Source organism: Bufo gargarizans, chromosome 11, assembly GCF_014858855.1.
Source record: "Bufo gargarizans isolate SCDJY-AF-19 chromosome 11, ASM1485885v1, whole genome shotgun sequence".
NCBI classification, from domain to species: Eukaryota; Metazoa; Chordata; class Amphibia; order Anura; family Bufonidae; genus Bufo; species Bufo gargarizans.
In genome coordinates this window covers 8683376-8697699 of record NC_058090.1, presented here as the reverse complement: position 1 = coordinate 8697699, position 14324 = coordinate 8683376, and the positions used below count along the sequence as shown (strand labels likewise).

General features: G+C 43.6%; 1 protein-coding gene across 2 annotated transcripts in view; it reads right to left on the bottom strand.

The window, feature by feature from the left end:
* FAM181A (family with sequence similarity 181 member A) overlaps window positions 1-14324 on the bottom strand; it is a 72077-nt gene that overhangs the window by 32609 nt on the left and 25144 nt on the right. The window lies entirely within an intron of this gene.

Below are 14324 nucleotides of genomic sequence, written 5' to 3'. Positions count from 1 at the left end.
AGCCCCCCCATCATCATCATGTGCCAGCCAGTATTAAGTCCCCCCCATTATCATCATGTGCCAGCCAGTATTAAGTCCCCCCCCATTATCATCATGTGCCAGCCTGTATTAAGTACCCCCCCCATTATCATCATGTGCCAGCCAGTATTAAGTCCTCCCCCCCCCATCATCATCATCATCATGTGCCAGTATTGTAATAAAATAAAAAAAACACTTATACTTACCTCCTTGGCAGCGATGCGATGCAGGCCTCTTCTGGCCTGTGTCCCGCGCTGTAAGGCTCAGGCGGCGTGATGACGTCATTGCGCCGCCTGCGCCGGCCTCTGATAGGCTGCCGGCCTAGTGCGCCGGCAGCCTATCAGAGGAAGGAGAGGGGACACACCTCTCTCTCCCCTGCACCGCCGCAGCACAGGCAGATTACAAGGGAGATGAGCGCAATGGAAGCGCTCATCTCCCTGTGCTTGACTGCGGCGGCGGCTCACTTGGCGGCGGGAACGGGGGCATTTTAGTTGGGGGGGCACATGGGGGGGCACAGCATGATGTAGGGGGGGCCGTGGCCCCCTCTGGCCCCCCCCTGGCGACGCCACTGAAGATGTCCATCAAGGACCCATCTGTATTCCACAGACACTGCCAGCTTCCTGAGCATCTCCTACTAATGGTCCATTAAAACCATCCGTGTTGGGCCCTGGGTTTTCACCGAGCCATAGACTATAATCAGGGGCGTAGCTAAAGGCTCATGGGCCCTGGTGCAAGAGTTCAGCTGGGGCCCCCCTTCCCTCAGTGCTTTGTGGCCAGGGGCAGGGGAGCACATAGCCTTCCTGCTGCCTGAGGCAAAAATTTAAACAGGAGTTCCGTTGACGTACCGGGCTCTACATGGGGCTGTCAGGCGGAGGCTTCCGCCCAGCAGCGCGCCCGGTGACGTCACCGTCACTGATGGGCAGGTTTTAGCGCTGCTCTATCCTGTAAAACGGCTAGGGCAGTGCTAAAGCCCACGCATCAGAGCCGGTGACGTCACCGGCCTCGCTGCTGGGCGGAAGCCTCCACCGGATAGTGCGTTATTGTAAATAAAAGAGCCCTTGTCCCGCACGATCCAGCGCAGGGCAAAGGAGAGCATTAAAGCATGAATTATTCCGATGCTAACATCGGGGGGCTGCCTGGGTGAAATTATGGGTATGTCCGGGTTCAGCTCTGAATCCTGACAACCCCTTTAATAGTAATATAGAATTTTATCCACTAATGCCAAATACCACTAGGTGGCGCTCCAGGTTAGTCAAATCAAATCTACAGATTGCGAAATGTAACTATCTATACTAATTAATTTCTACTAGACTTTTTAGATTATACAAGAAGCTGGAAGAGCAGGAGAAAAGAGCAGTAATCTCCGACCCATGGCTTCACAGCGGTAGAGCTACAAATGCCAGCATGCCCTGACATTCACTGTGTTATGTCTGTATAACATTATTACTGCAAAGCAACAAATAGTATGTTTCCCTCCAGTTTATGGGAGTTTATGGTTAACTGTTTTTTGGCTACCACCAGTGCTGCATGAGATTGGCGCAGATCCGAAATACAACAATTTACAATGTTTAACATCTGTTTGTTCTAAAAAAAAAGAGCAGCCAGCCCCTATAACAGCTGCCAGGGGATAATTAGTTACTGATATGGGATTGACTCAGTGATACAGTGACCATGTCCAACCAAGAATATGTATGAAAATATAACTAGCATAATACTGCTCCTATGTACAAGAATATAACTACTATAATACTGCTCCTATGTACAAGAATATAACTACTATAATACTGCCTTCTATGTACAAGAATATAACTACTATAATACTGCCTCCTATGTACAAGAATATAACTACTATAATATTGCCTCCTATGTACAAGAATATAACTACTATAATACTGCTCCTATGTACAAGAATATAACTACTATAATACTGCCTCCTATGTACAAGAATATAACTACTATAATACTGCCTCCTATGTACAATAATATAACTACTATAATACTGCCTCCTATGTACAAGAATAGGACTACTATATTACTGCTCATATGTACAAGAATATAACTACTATAATACTGCTTCTATGTACAAGAATATAACTACTATAATACTGCTCCTATGTACAAGAATATAACTACTATAATACTGCCTCCTATGTACAAGAATATAACTACTATAATACTGCTCCTATGTACAAGAATATAACTAATATAATAGGAGCAGTATTATAGTAGTTATATTCTTGTATATAGGAGGCAGTATTATAGTAGTTATATTCTTGTACATAGGAGCAGTATTATAGTAGATATATTCTTGTACATAGGAGCAGTATTATAGTATTTATATTCTTGTACATAGGAGGCAGTATTATAGTAGTTATATTCTTGTACATAGGAGGCAGTATTATAGTAGTTATATTCTTGTACATAGGAGGCAGTATTATAGTAGTTATATTCTTGTACATAGGAGCAGTATTATAGTAGTTATATTCTTGTACATAGGAGCAGTATTATAGTAGTTATATTCTTGTACATATGAGCAGTAATATAGTAGTCCTATTCTTGTACATAGGAGGCAGTATTATAGTAGTTATATTATTGTACATAGGGAGCAGTATTATAGTAGTTATATTCTTGTACATAGGAGCAGTATTACAGTAGTTATATTCTTGTACATAGAAGGCATTATTATAGTAGTTATATTCTTGTACATAGGAGCAGTATTATAGTAGTTATATTCTTGTACATAGGGGCAGTATTATAGTAGTTATATTCTTGTACATATGAGCAGTATTATAGTAGTTATATTCTTGTAGATAGAAGGCATTATTATAGTAGTTATATTCTTGTACATAGGAGCAGTATTATAGTAGTTATATTCTTGTATATAGGAGCAGAATTATAGTAGTTACCGTATTTTTTGCCCCATAAGATGCATTTTTTCATGGGGGGGAAATGCCCCTGCGTCTTATGGGGCGAAAACTAATGAAGCGCTTCTATGATGGAGGCGTTTCATTAGTACCGGAGGACCAGGAAGCGGTGAAGGCTCTGTACTCACCGGTTCCTGGTCCCCAGCTGTCGGCTGTAAAGGCTGCGCACAGTGTGAGGGCGCGCTGTGACCTCACGCTGTGCGCGCCAGTTCACAGCACAGCAGACTGAGGAGGAGGAGGAAGATCGAGCGCGGGCGGTGAGGAGCGGCGGCGTCCGAAGCAGGAAAGGTAAGTGTTTTATTTTATTTTATAAAACATGAGGCACTGTGGGCAATATGGAGATGCTGGAGGCTAATATGGGGGCAATATAGAGATGCTGGGGGCAATATGGAGATGCTGAGGCAATATGGGGCTGTGGGGGGCTGATGTGGGGCAATGGGGGCTTCTGGGGGCTAATATGAGGCAATGGGGACTGATGAGAGGCATGAGGCTCTTATCTGAGGTCTGACCTGAGTTCTAATGAAAAATATTTTTTTCTTATTGTCCCCCTCTAAAACCTAGGTGCGTCTTATGAGCCGGTGCATCTTATAGGGCAAAAAATACAATATATATATATAACACTTGAGGTCTTCAGCTCTGACATCTCTCATGTTTGTCTTTAACTCACGGATGTCTGCCTCTCAAGAGGAATCCAATAAGAGGAAAAGAAAATCTAGACACCGCTTATGTCAAAAATGTCAGCAACCCCTGCCTGATGACTTATCTACCAATGTCTGCACTGATTGCTTGTCTCTTACTACGTCTATTAAGTCTGGAAATATGAACTTTTTATTATGCTTTAACCCCTTAACACCCAGGGCTGTACATGTACGGTGCAACCGGATGTGACATAACACCCTGCGCCCGCCCTATCCGCGGCAGGGGTCCAGCAGTCACTGATAGCCAGAACCCTGCTGTATACGCCGGCATTGGTGAAATCACTGATGCCAGCGCATTAACCCCTGCCCGATGACTTCCTTAGGCATCCGGGCTGCCTTCGGGAGAGCCTGTGAGATCCAGCCCCCTTGTAAAAAAAGTTAAAAAAATTAAGTTTTACAGGAAAAAAATTAAAGTTTCAAGTAAAAAAAAAAAAAGCTTCCCTTTCACAAAATAAAGTAAAAAAAAAAAATGTTAATAGGGAAAAAAAGAAAAGTAGACATATTAGGTATTGCCGCGTCCGGATCAACTGGCTCTATAAAAATATCACATGACCTAACCCCTCAGGTGAACACTGTAAAAAAAAAAAAAAAAATGTTCTAAAAAAAACCTTTTTTTTCACGTTACATCACTAAAAGTGAAACACCAAGCGATCAAAAAGGCATACACCCCCCAAAATAGTACCAATCTATCCATCACCTCATCCTGCAAAAAATAAGCCCCTACCTAAGACAATCGCCCAAAAAATAAAAAAGCTATGGCTCTCAGACTATGGAGACACTAAAACATGATTTTTTTGGGGGTTTCAAAAATACTTTTAATGTTTTAAATGTAAAAAAAAATTGTAGACATATTAGGTATCGCCGTGTCCGTAACAACCTGCTCTATAAAAATACCACATGACCTAACCCCTCGGGTGAACACCGTAAAAAAATTAAAATAAAAATGGTGTCTAAAAAGCCATTTTTTGTCACCTTACATCACAAAAAGTGTAATAGCAAGCGATCAAAAAGTGATACGCACCCTAAAATAGTACCCCAAAAAAATTAGCCCCGACAGTCGCCCAAAAAAAAGACAAAAAAAAAACTATAGCTTTCAGAATATGGAGAACCAAAAAAAAATCATTTTTTCAAAAATGCTTTATTATGTAAAATTGAAACAAACAACCAAAAAAGTAGTCATATTCGGTATTGTCGCATCCGTAACAACCTGCTCTATAAAAATACCACATGATCTAACCTGTTAGATGAACATTGTAAATAACAAAAAATAAAAACGTGCCAAAACAGCCATTTTTTATCTTGCCTCACAAAAAGTGTAATATAGAGCAACCAAAAATCATATGTGCACTAAAATAGTACCAACAAAACTGCCACCTTTTCCCGTAGTTTCTACTCTAGGGGTGCATCAGGGGGTCTTCAAATGTGACACGGCAGCTTAAAATTATCCCAGTGAAATCTGATTTCCAAAAACCATATGGCGTTCCTTTCCTTCTGCGCCCTGCCGTGTGCCCGTACAGCAGTTTACGACCACATATGAGGTGTTTCTGTAAACAATATTGAGTTTTGTTTGGCTGTTAACCCTTGCTTTGTTAGTGGAAACAAATTGATTAAAATGGAAAATCTGCCAAAAAAGTGAAATTCAGAAATTGTATTCTCCATTTTCCATTAATTCTTGTGGAACACCTAAGGGGTTAATAAAGTTTTTAAAAGTTTTGAATACCTTGAGAGGTGTAGTTTCTAAAATGGGGTCTTTTTTTGGGTGGTTTCTATCATGTAAGCCTCGCAAAGTAACTTCAGACCTAAACTAGTCCTTATAAAGTGGGTTTTGGAAATTTTCTGAAAAATTTCAAGATTTGCTTCTAAACTTCTAAGCCTTGTAACGTCCCAAAAAAATAAAATATCATTCCCAAAATGATCCAAACATGAAGTAGACATATGGAGAATGTAAAGTAGTAACTATTTTTGGAGTTATTACTATCTATTATAAAAGTTGAGAAATTGAAATTTGCTAATTTTTCCCAATTTTTTGTAAATTTGCAATTTTTTTATAAATAAAAATGTTTTTTTTTTTACTCAATTTTACCACTGTCATGAAGTACAATATGTGACGAGTAAACATTCTCAGAATGGCCTGGAGGAGTAAAAGTGTTTTAAAGTTATTCACACATAAAGTGACACATGTCAGATTTGCTAAACATGGCCCGGGCAGAAAGGTGAAAAATGGCAGGGTCCTGAAAGGGTTAAAGAACAGCTCACTTCTGTGTTTGAGGAAATCAAATCAGCAAACAAAAGGCCAAGGCTTGCAGACAAGACTCCTCCACCACAGCTGATCCCCTCCTCTTCTGAGAGTGTATGAGTCTGTTCTGACTCCTCACAGGAGTGAGATCCAAATGAACGTTTTATTTTTCATAAAGATAAATTGTCTGATTCGCTTAAAGCAATAATACGTACATTAGAGACTGATAAAGATACCTCTGGAAAATCTAAAAACGAAGGCCTCATGCACACAACGTTTTTTGCGGTCCGCAATTTGCAGAACGGAACAGGCGGCCCATTGTAGAAATGTCTATTCTTGTCTGCAAAACGGACAAGAATAGGACAGGTTATATTTTTTTTGCTGAGATACGGAACAGAGCCACGGATGCGGACAGAGCGCACGGAGTGCTGTCCGCATCTTTTGCAGCCCCATTGAAGTGAATGGGTCCACACCCGAGCCGCAAAAATTGCGTGCATGAGGCCTAAAGGGAATTTTTTTTCCTGGGCTTCCTGTCCTAAATGAATGGATTAGGCTAGGTCTACACGATGACATGTGTTGCGCAACACATCGGGCACAACTACACTGCAACATCTGTCGCACGACAATTTTTATAATGATGGTCTATGGTGTCGCACTGCGACATGCAACATGCTGCGACTGCGACGTGACAGTCGCAGAAAAATCCATCTTGAATGGATTTTTTGCGACTGTCACATGTCGCAGTGCGACACCATAGACTCTCATTATAAAAATTGTTGCGCGACATTGGTGTGAAAAAATTTCGTCGTGTAGACCTAGCCTAAAGGCTACTTTCACACTAGTGTTGTTAGAATCTGGCAGGCAGTTCCATTGCCAGAGCTGCCTGCCGAATCCGGCAAACAGTATGCAAACTGATATCCTTTTTTGACGGATCCGGTGAAATACCGGATCCGTATCATCCAGAATAACGTATCCGCTATTTAAATTTTTTCAAAAACTAAAAGCAAAACCAGCTCCTCCTATATCACAGCGCATGCGCAGACCAGAAAAACGGATACGGCGACGCGTCAATTTCCGGAACACTTGGTACCGGATCCGGCATTAATACATCTATATGGAAATGAATGCCGGATCCGTCAAGTGCGGTAGTGTTCCGGGATTTTGGCCAGAAAAAATACCGCAGCTTGCTGCAGTATTTTGTCCGGTCAAATACTGTACAAGGGACGGAACAGAAGACGTCCTGATGCATACTGAACGAATTGCTTTCCATTCAGAATGCTTTAAGACAAAACTGAAGAGTTTTTTTCTGGTATTGAGACCCATTACCGGATTTCAATACTGGAAAAGAATAACGCTAGTGTGAAAGTACCCTAAACAGAACTGGGATAGGCCTGATAAAAAAATCAGGTCCAGGGTCCAGGTTGAAATCTCTATATAAGTTGGATGACAATTTTTCGGCTGAGTGGGTGTCACCACCAGACATCTGAGAAGCTCTGACAGACGTTCTTCAGAACCTCCTACTTGAGGTTCCTTTTGTTTTGCTTTCGTTTTCTCATCTCGTTAGCCTCTCTCAGCTGTCATGTAGTTGCACTGATTGCATCCCTTTAAATCCCTTCCCATACTGCATCACTTTGCGGTTTATACAACTTCCTGGAGTGTGTGCATGCTGGATGCTACTACTGAGTCTTCTACAGATAAGTTTTTTTCATTCATTTGTGTTTTCCTGTTTGCTGGATCCCAGGTGACCCTGACTCCCTCCGTATCAAGTGTAGGGAGCCGGTGGTCGTGTCCCCTCACTATTATAGGTTGTTCAGGTGTTATACAGTCGAGGAACGAGGATATGAGATCATCTACCATTGAGATTTTTGCATAGGCTGAGCAGTTAGGGAGAGAGCCAGGTCTGATGCAGGGCTCTCCCTTTGGTTCCTTAGTTTTGGATCCAGTCAGTCGGATCTTCCAGTTTTCTGTACACCTTCCGTGACATTATAAACCGCCAAGTGATGCAGTATGGGAAGGGATGCAATCAGTGCAACTACATGACAGCTGAGAGAGGCTAACGAGATGAGAAAACGAAAGCAAAACAAAAGGAACCTCAAGGAGCAGGTTCTGAAGAACGTCTGTCAGAGCTTCTCAGATGTCTGGTGGTGACAGTGGGCCTCAGTGCCCAAAGTTGATATCTAAAAAAGCGATATTCCCTTCGGATGAAGCATCCCTTATTAAAGTTCCCATGGATAGGAAAATTTCAATTTTGTTGAAAAAAAACTATGCCTCTACCTCAGCCGTTTGTGTCACCGCTATGTTTTCTGTACCTATAGCCAGGTCTTTAAGAATCTGGTTATCTCAGCTGTCTCATGATCTAGAAAAAGGAGTTGCCAGAGATGAAATTTTAAAAAGCCTTCCTCTGATGAAAGCTGCTTCTGATTTTTTGTGTGATGCCCCTCTTGATATGATGACATTTTCAGCAAACTCCTTGGCGCTCTCTAATGCTGCAAGGAGAGCGCTCTGGATTAAACAATGGCCTGGAGATGTTTTATCTAAAAACCACTTCTGTAATCTTCCGTTTCAACCCACCTCACTGTTTGGCCCTCAGCTAGAAAAGATTCTTGAGACTCTGAATTAGGGAAAAGGAGCAGTTTTTCTAGAAATCAAAGAAGACATTTTTAAGGTCCTTCCATCCACAGAGGAAAAGATCCTAGATTTAGAAATAGACAACAATTTTCTAGGCAAAGGAGATTTTGTGACAGTCAAACAAAATCTGAGCTCAAGAGAATTTTTTATCAAAAGTCCTCGGAGCAATGACGCCAGGCTTCAGCCGAAAGTTGGCGCCAGACTAAAACTATTCTCTTCAGCCTGGAATCTCACATCCACAGATGTTTGGGTTACCTCCACTATAAAAAATGGCTATGTCCTAGAATTCGCCCACTTTCCTCCAGATCGTTTTCTTCTAAATAATGCAAAAGATCAAGTCGTTGGTCTTCTCATTTAAGATTTTATACGCAAAGGTGCCCTAGAGCCAGTGCCCACAGGAGAAGAATTCAATGGCGTATATTCCAGAATATTTCCTGTACCCAAACCAGGAGACAAATGGACACAAATGGACAAATGATAATAGATTTAACCTTTCTAAACAAATTTTTAGTAAAGAAAAAGTTAAAAATGGAATCAATAAAGTCTGTCGTTATGGCCCTAAGGAAGGGAGATCACATGGCATCAATAGATCTAGTGGATGCATACCTACATATTCCGATTTGCCCCCGTCACAGGAGATTTCTGAGAATAGAGGTCCAGATGATGAAAGGAATTGTACACCTCCAATTTACCTGCCTTCCGTTTGGAATATCGTCAGCCCCGAGAGTTTTTACGAAAGTTTCAGCAGTCCTTGCAGCTGCTCTAAGACTGAGGGGCATCACCTGTATTCCCTATCTCGACGATTGGTTGTTGATGGCAGTCTCGGCCCAACAACTGAAGCTACAACTACAGACCCCAGTTACTCCAATCTCACGGTTTTCTAAAAAAAACATGGAAAAGTCTTCCTTGGTGCCGTCACAACAAATACAATTTCTGGGTTATATGATGGACACTCAGTGCATGACACTGAAATTATCCCTGCAAAGAATATCTTCTATTCAAAGAGGGGTCCATCAACTCCTGTCCAACCCAAGGGTTAAATAGGAGTCAGCATACACCTGCCATCATGTAAAGTGCCTCTGATTAACCCCAAATAAAGTGCAGCTGCTCTAGTTGGTCTTTCCTGAAATTTTCTTAGTCGCATCCCACAGCAGAAGCCATGGTCCACAGAAAGCTTCCAAAGCATCAGAGGGATCCCATTGTTAGAAGGTATCAGTCAGGAGAAGGGGACAAAAGAATTTCCAAGGCATTAGATATACCATGGAACACAGTGACGACAGTCATCATCAAGTGGAGAAAATATGGCGCAACAGTGACATTACCAAGAACTGGACGTCCCTCCAAAATTGATGAAAAGACGAGAAGAAAACTGGTCTGGGAGGCGACCAAGAGGCCACAGCAACATTAAAGGAGCTGCAGGAATATCTGGCAAGTACTGGCTGTGTGGTACATGTGACAACAAACTCCCGTATTCTTCATATGTCTGGGCTATGGGGTAGAGTGGCAAGACGAAAGCCCTTTCTTACGAAGAAAAACATCCAAGCCAGGCTACATTTTGCAAAAACACATCTGAAGTCTCCCAAAAGCATGTGGGAAAAGGTGTTATGGTCTGATGAAACCAAGGTTGAACTTTTTGGCCATAATTCCAAAAGATATATTTGGCGAAAAAACAACACTGCACATCACCAGAAGAACCCCATGCCCACAGTGAAGCATGGCGGTGGCAGCATCATGCCAAGGGGCTGTTCTTCTTCAGATGGAACTGGGGCCTTAGTTAAGCTAGAGGGAATTATGAACAGTTCCAAATACCAGTCAATATTGGCATAAAACCTTCAGGCTTCTGCTAGAAAGCTGAACATGAAGAGGAACTTCATCTTTCAGCATGACAACGACCCAAAGCATACATCCAAATCAACCAAGGACTGGCTTCACCAGAAGAAGATTAAAGTTTTGGAATGTCCCAGCCAGAGCCCAGATCTGAATCCGATTGACAATCAGTGGGGTGATCTGAAGAGGGCTGTGCCCAGGAGATGCCCTCGCAGCAATCTGACAGATTTGGAGTGTTTTTGCAAAGAAGAGTGGGCAAATCTTGCCAAGTCACAATGTGCCATGCTGATAGACTCATACCCAAAAACACTGAGTGCTGTAATAAAATCAAAAGGTGCTTCAACAAAGTATTAGTTTAAGGGTGTGCACACTTCTGCAACCATATTATTTTATTTTTACATTTTTTCTTCCCTCTAAAAGATTTCAGTTTGTTTTTCCATTGAGTTGTACAGTTTATAGGTCACATTAAAGGTGGAAAAAGTTCTGAAATGATTTATCTTTGTCTTTTTTTTTTACAGCACAGAAACCTGACATTTTACCAGGGGTGTGTAGACTTTTTATATCCACTGTATATACCGCCCCTGGCGCACAGTGCTCTTCCATCTCGCTGCTCTGCTGGTGTGTGGGGTGACAGTCTATAATAGAGTAGAACTATGTGTGATGTCCATTGATATATAGAAGTCAGTGTTCTCACCTGCAGCCATTGTGATGGCAGTGATTGTAATTCTTCATATGAATGACCTGACAGACCAAGGTCAGAGTCTCAGGGGACGGCAGCGACATTCTATATCGTGTACGTTACGGGGTATTTACTGCAGCATTAAAGCTCATTATATTGCCTGGGAGAGAATCCTCCTGCCTGCTATGCTCTAATTACTTTCCAGTAATTAGCTGAGACCCCTGATGTGCAGGAAAACAGCGGCCTGATTAATAAATGCCAGCGCTGGGATTAGGAGGCGGCTGATTGTGGAATCGGGGAGCAGGGGATCTAAAGTGTCCCCCCTTCTCCTGCACATGTACCAATATCTGTCCCCTAGAGAATCAATCTCTGCACAAGTTGTCAGGAGCAGGGAATGCCCGGGCATCTCTAATGATGATGTATGCCAAACAGCTGCCAGAACGGGGAGATCAGCAGACTGGCCATTGATTTTTGAGTTATGTTGGATGCATCGAAGGGAGAGGCTGATGGATGTCCTGTTGCTGAGAACATATGAAAACCAGAGCGGAGGAAGAGGAGCACGGGAATCATCACTCAACGTCATCTCATAGCTGGCCATAGGTGTTGGCAGGGTGCTCAGATCTGGTGCTATCGACCCCCATATAGTAATCTTGCCCCAGATAGTCTGAAATACTTCTTCTCCTTAAAGGGGTCGTCTCATCACAGACAATGGGGGTATATCGCTAGGATATGCCCCCATTGTCTTATAGGTGCAGGTCCCACCGCTGGGAACGGAGCCCCGCAAGGTGGTGGCTGGAGGACTCTGTTCCGGCCACCACCAAGCGCTCTCCCCATAGATGTGAATGGGAGCGCACCACGCATGACCGGCCACCTACTCCCTATTCACTTCTATGGGCCTGACGGAAATAGCCGAGCCAGCGCCTGTCCTATAGAAAATGAATGGAGGGCGGCTGCGCATGCGCAGTGCGCCCTCCAACACTTTCAGGGCTCCGTTCTCAATATAGGTGCGTGATTTGCCCCCTGCCTCTACGTTGTTATGTCACCCAGGGCCATTTCTAACCCACTTGCTGGATAACAATCCAATTCCTCTGGAGAAAGGAGTACAGCATAGGCTCCCAAAAGCAAAAAGGTAGGGCCTACAAGGAGTGGCCCCCCTGTCTACCAGGGCCCCATAGCACCTTCAGGGTCTGCCTCTATGGTATGAACACCTTTAGGCGTGCAATATTATAATTGATATTACACACACAAGACCTTTCAAGCCCTCAGATTTGATGAATTCCTCATGGACCCTGGACTTGTTCTCCTCGTTCCTCCTGATGTGACTGAGCGGTGAAGGTCCAGAAATCAGTCCTGAAGGTTCTGACCCCAATTATCAGCTGCTTTCATAAATTCATTAGGAACGTCGGCCACAACAGCTGTATATTAATCAGGTGCGGTAATGACTTTTATTCATTATTGAAAGGTTTTCGTCAATTATTCAGCAGTTTCCTGCATGATCATGAAATCCTCCGGGGTTACTGGTGGGGGGCGCAATGCTTGCACTTCTGTGATACATCGGGCCCCTCGGCAGATCCCATTCAGCTGCTATGACGGCTGTAAGGCTCATGGCAAGGAGGGGTTCAGTTTAGGTTGCCACCATCTGTGAACCTGTGACGGTCTCTCCTGTCTGCCCCCAGATACCTTAGTGTGTGACCGGCCGACAGTCTAATCTATCTGGGGCGCCTGGCTCTCTCCGACAGACAGTGGCGTAACTAGAAATGACTGGGCCCCACAGCAAATTTTTGAACGGGCCCTCTGCCAGCAACTTCTTTGCAACTCCCGATTCCTGTGCAACCCTCGCTCCTAAGACTCCAGATTCCTGTGCAACCCTCGCTCCTAAGGCTAGTCAAGATCGCGCTCTCAGACGAGGCCTGGCAGCCGCTCAGTCCGTTTTCTAAAGTGTCAATGTATAATACTGTTGAGGGGGCCCTGACAATATTTTTTTTAGTGCTCCTCCTGGGTGGTACCCCTTCTGAGTTCAGGCCCCAAAGCAGCCACTTCCCCTGCTTCCTCTATAGCGACGTCCCTGCCGACAGGTGATGTTGGGGAAGAAAGGATTGAGTTTTTCGCCTAATACTTTTGTGCAATTTGGCGCGTTGAGCATTAGGAAAATCCACTGTGCCTTGCTTTGCTAAGGGGGTGTGGCTTAGTGGGAAAATGGGTGTGGCTTACCGGGAAGGAAGTGTCCTAAGATGCAACATTTTGCAACAAAATTGCAACACAAATTTGTTTAAAATTAAATTGCAACGTTGGTATAGAGCAGGCATCCTCAAACTGCGGCCCTCCAGCTGTTGCAAAACTACAACTCCCAGCATGCCAGAACAGCCTACAGGTATCAGCCTACAGCAGGGCATTGTGGGAGTTGTAGTTTTACAACAGCTGGAGGGCCGCAGTTTGAGGATGCCTGGTATAGAGTCAGATCCCTGCATCAGATTTATCATCCAGTGTGAGGCTTGGTGCCCGAATTCTGTCCGGCCCCATTAACTGTGATGGCGTCCGGAGGTGATCTGGCCGCGATCCGGCAACTATACAGAGAAACAGGCTAGACCAATACCGATTTTCGTCTGGCTGATTCCCGTCATTCTATGCCGGAAAAGCCCGGTCTAAGATTACACTATCTAAAGGATTAGTAAATCTGTTCATGAACCAGGAGGATTAGTATGCACAATGCTATAGAATCCCTCATACAAAGTGTTACACAATAGCGCAAAGGAACGCTGCGTTTGTATCTGCCCTCTATGAAACGGATGTTTAACCCATTGCAGTCTCAACAAAGAAGGTTATTCTACTACTAAGGAAGGGTCCTGTATGTGCGATCAATGGGACCCCAACCATCGGCAGAGCGTTTACTGGATCACTATGGCCCCTTGACTGTCGTTCCTACATGTGGCCCTTGCTTGGTACTACTACAGCCCTAAAATATTTGCAGTGAAAATACCTGGAACCCCCTTTAAGCACCTTTTGCAGAGACAGGAGAATTGACCGCAATTTTTGGGCTATAGAAAGTCTTATAAGAAAAGTCCACCCTATAGCGCCCCCCGATGTACGGCCCCCAGTCTTGTGGTCGCTCCTGCATTAAACATCCCTGTTCTCAATAGGCTCATCCGAAAAAGATTAAAACTAAGAATCCAAATAGAAGTGGGGGGGGGGGGGGATAAGCTCTGAGCGTGGATTTAGTCCCATAAATATTAGGAATTACAATGTCGGGGATTATGTTCCTTCCCCTTTAGTTAGCTTAGGAGTGTTCAATAAGTTTGAAGGTCACAACTTACGGG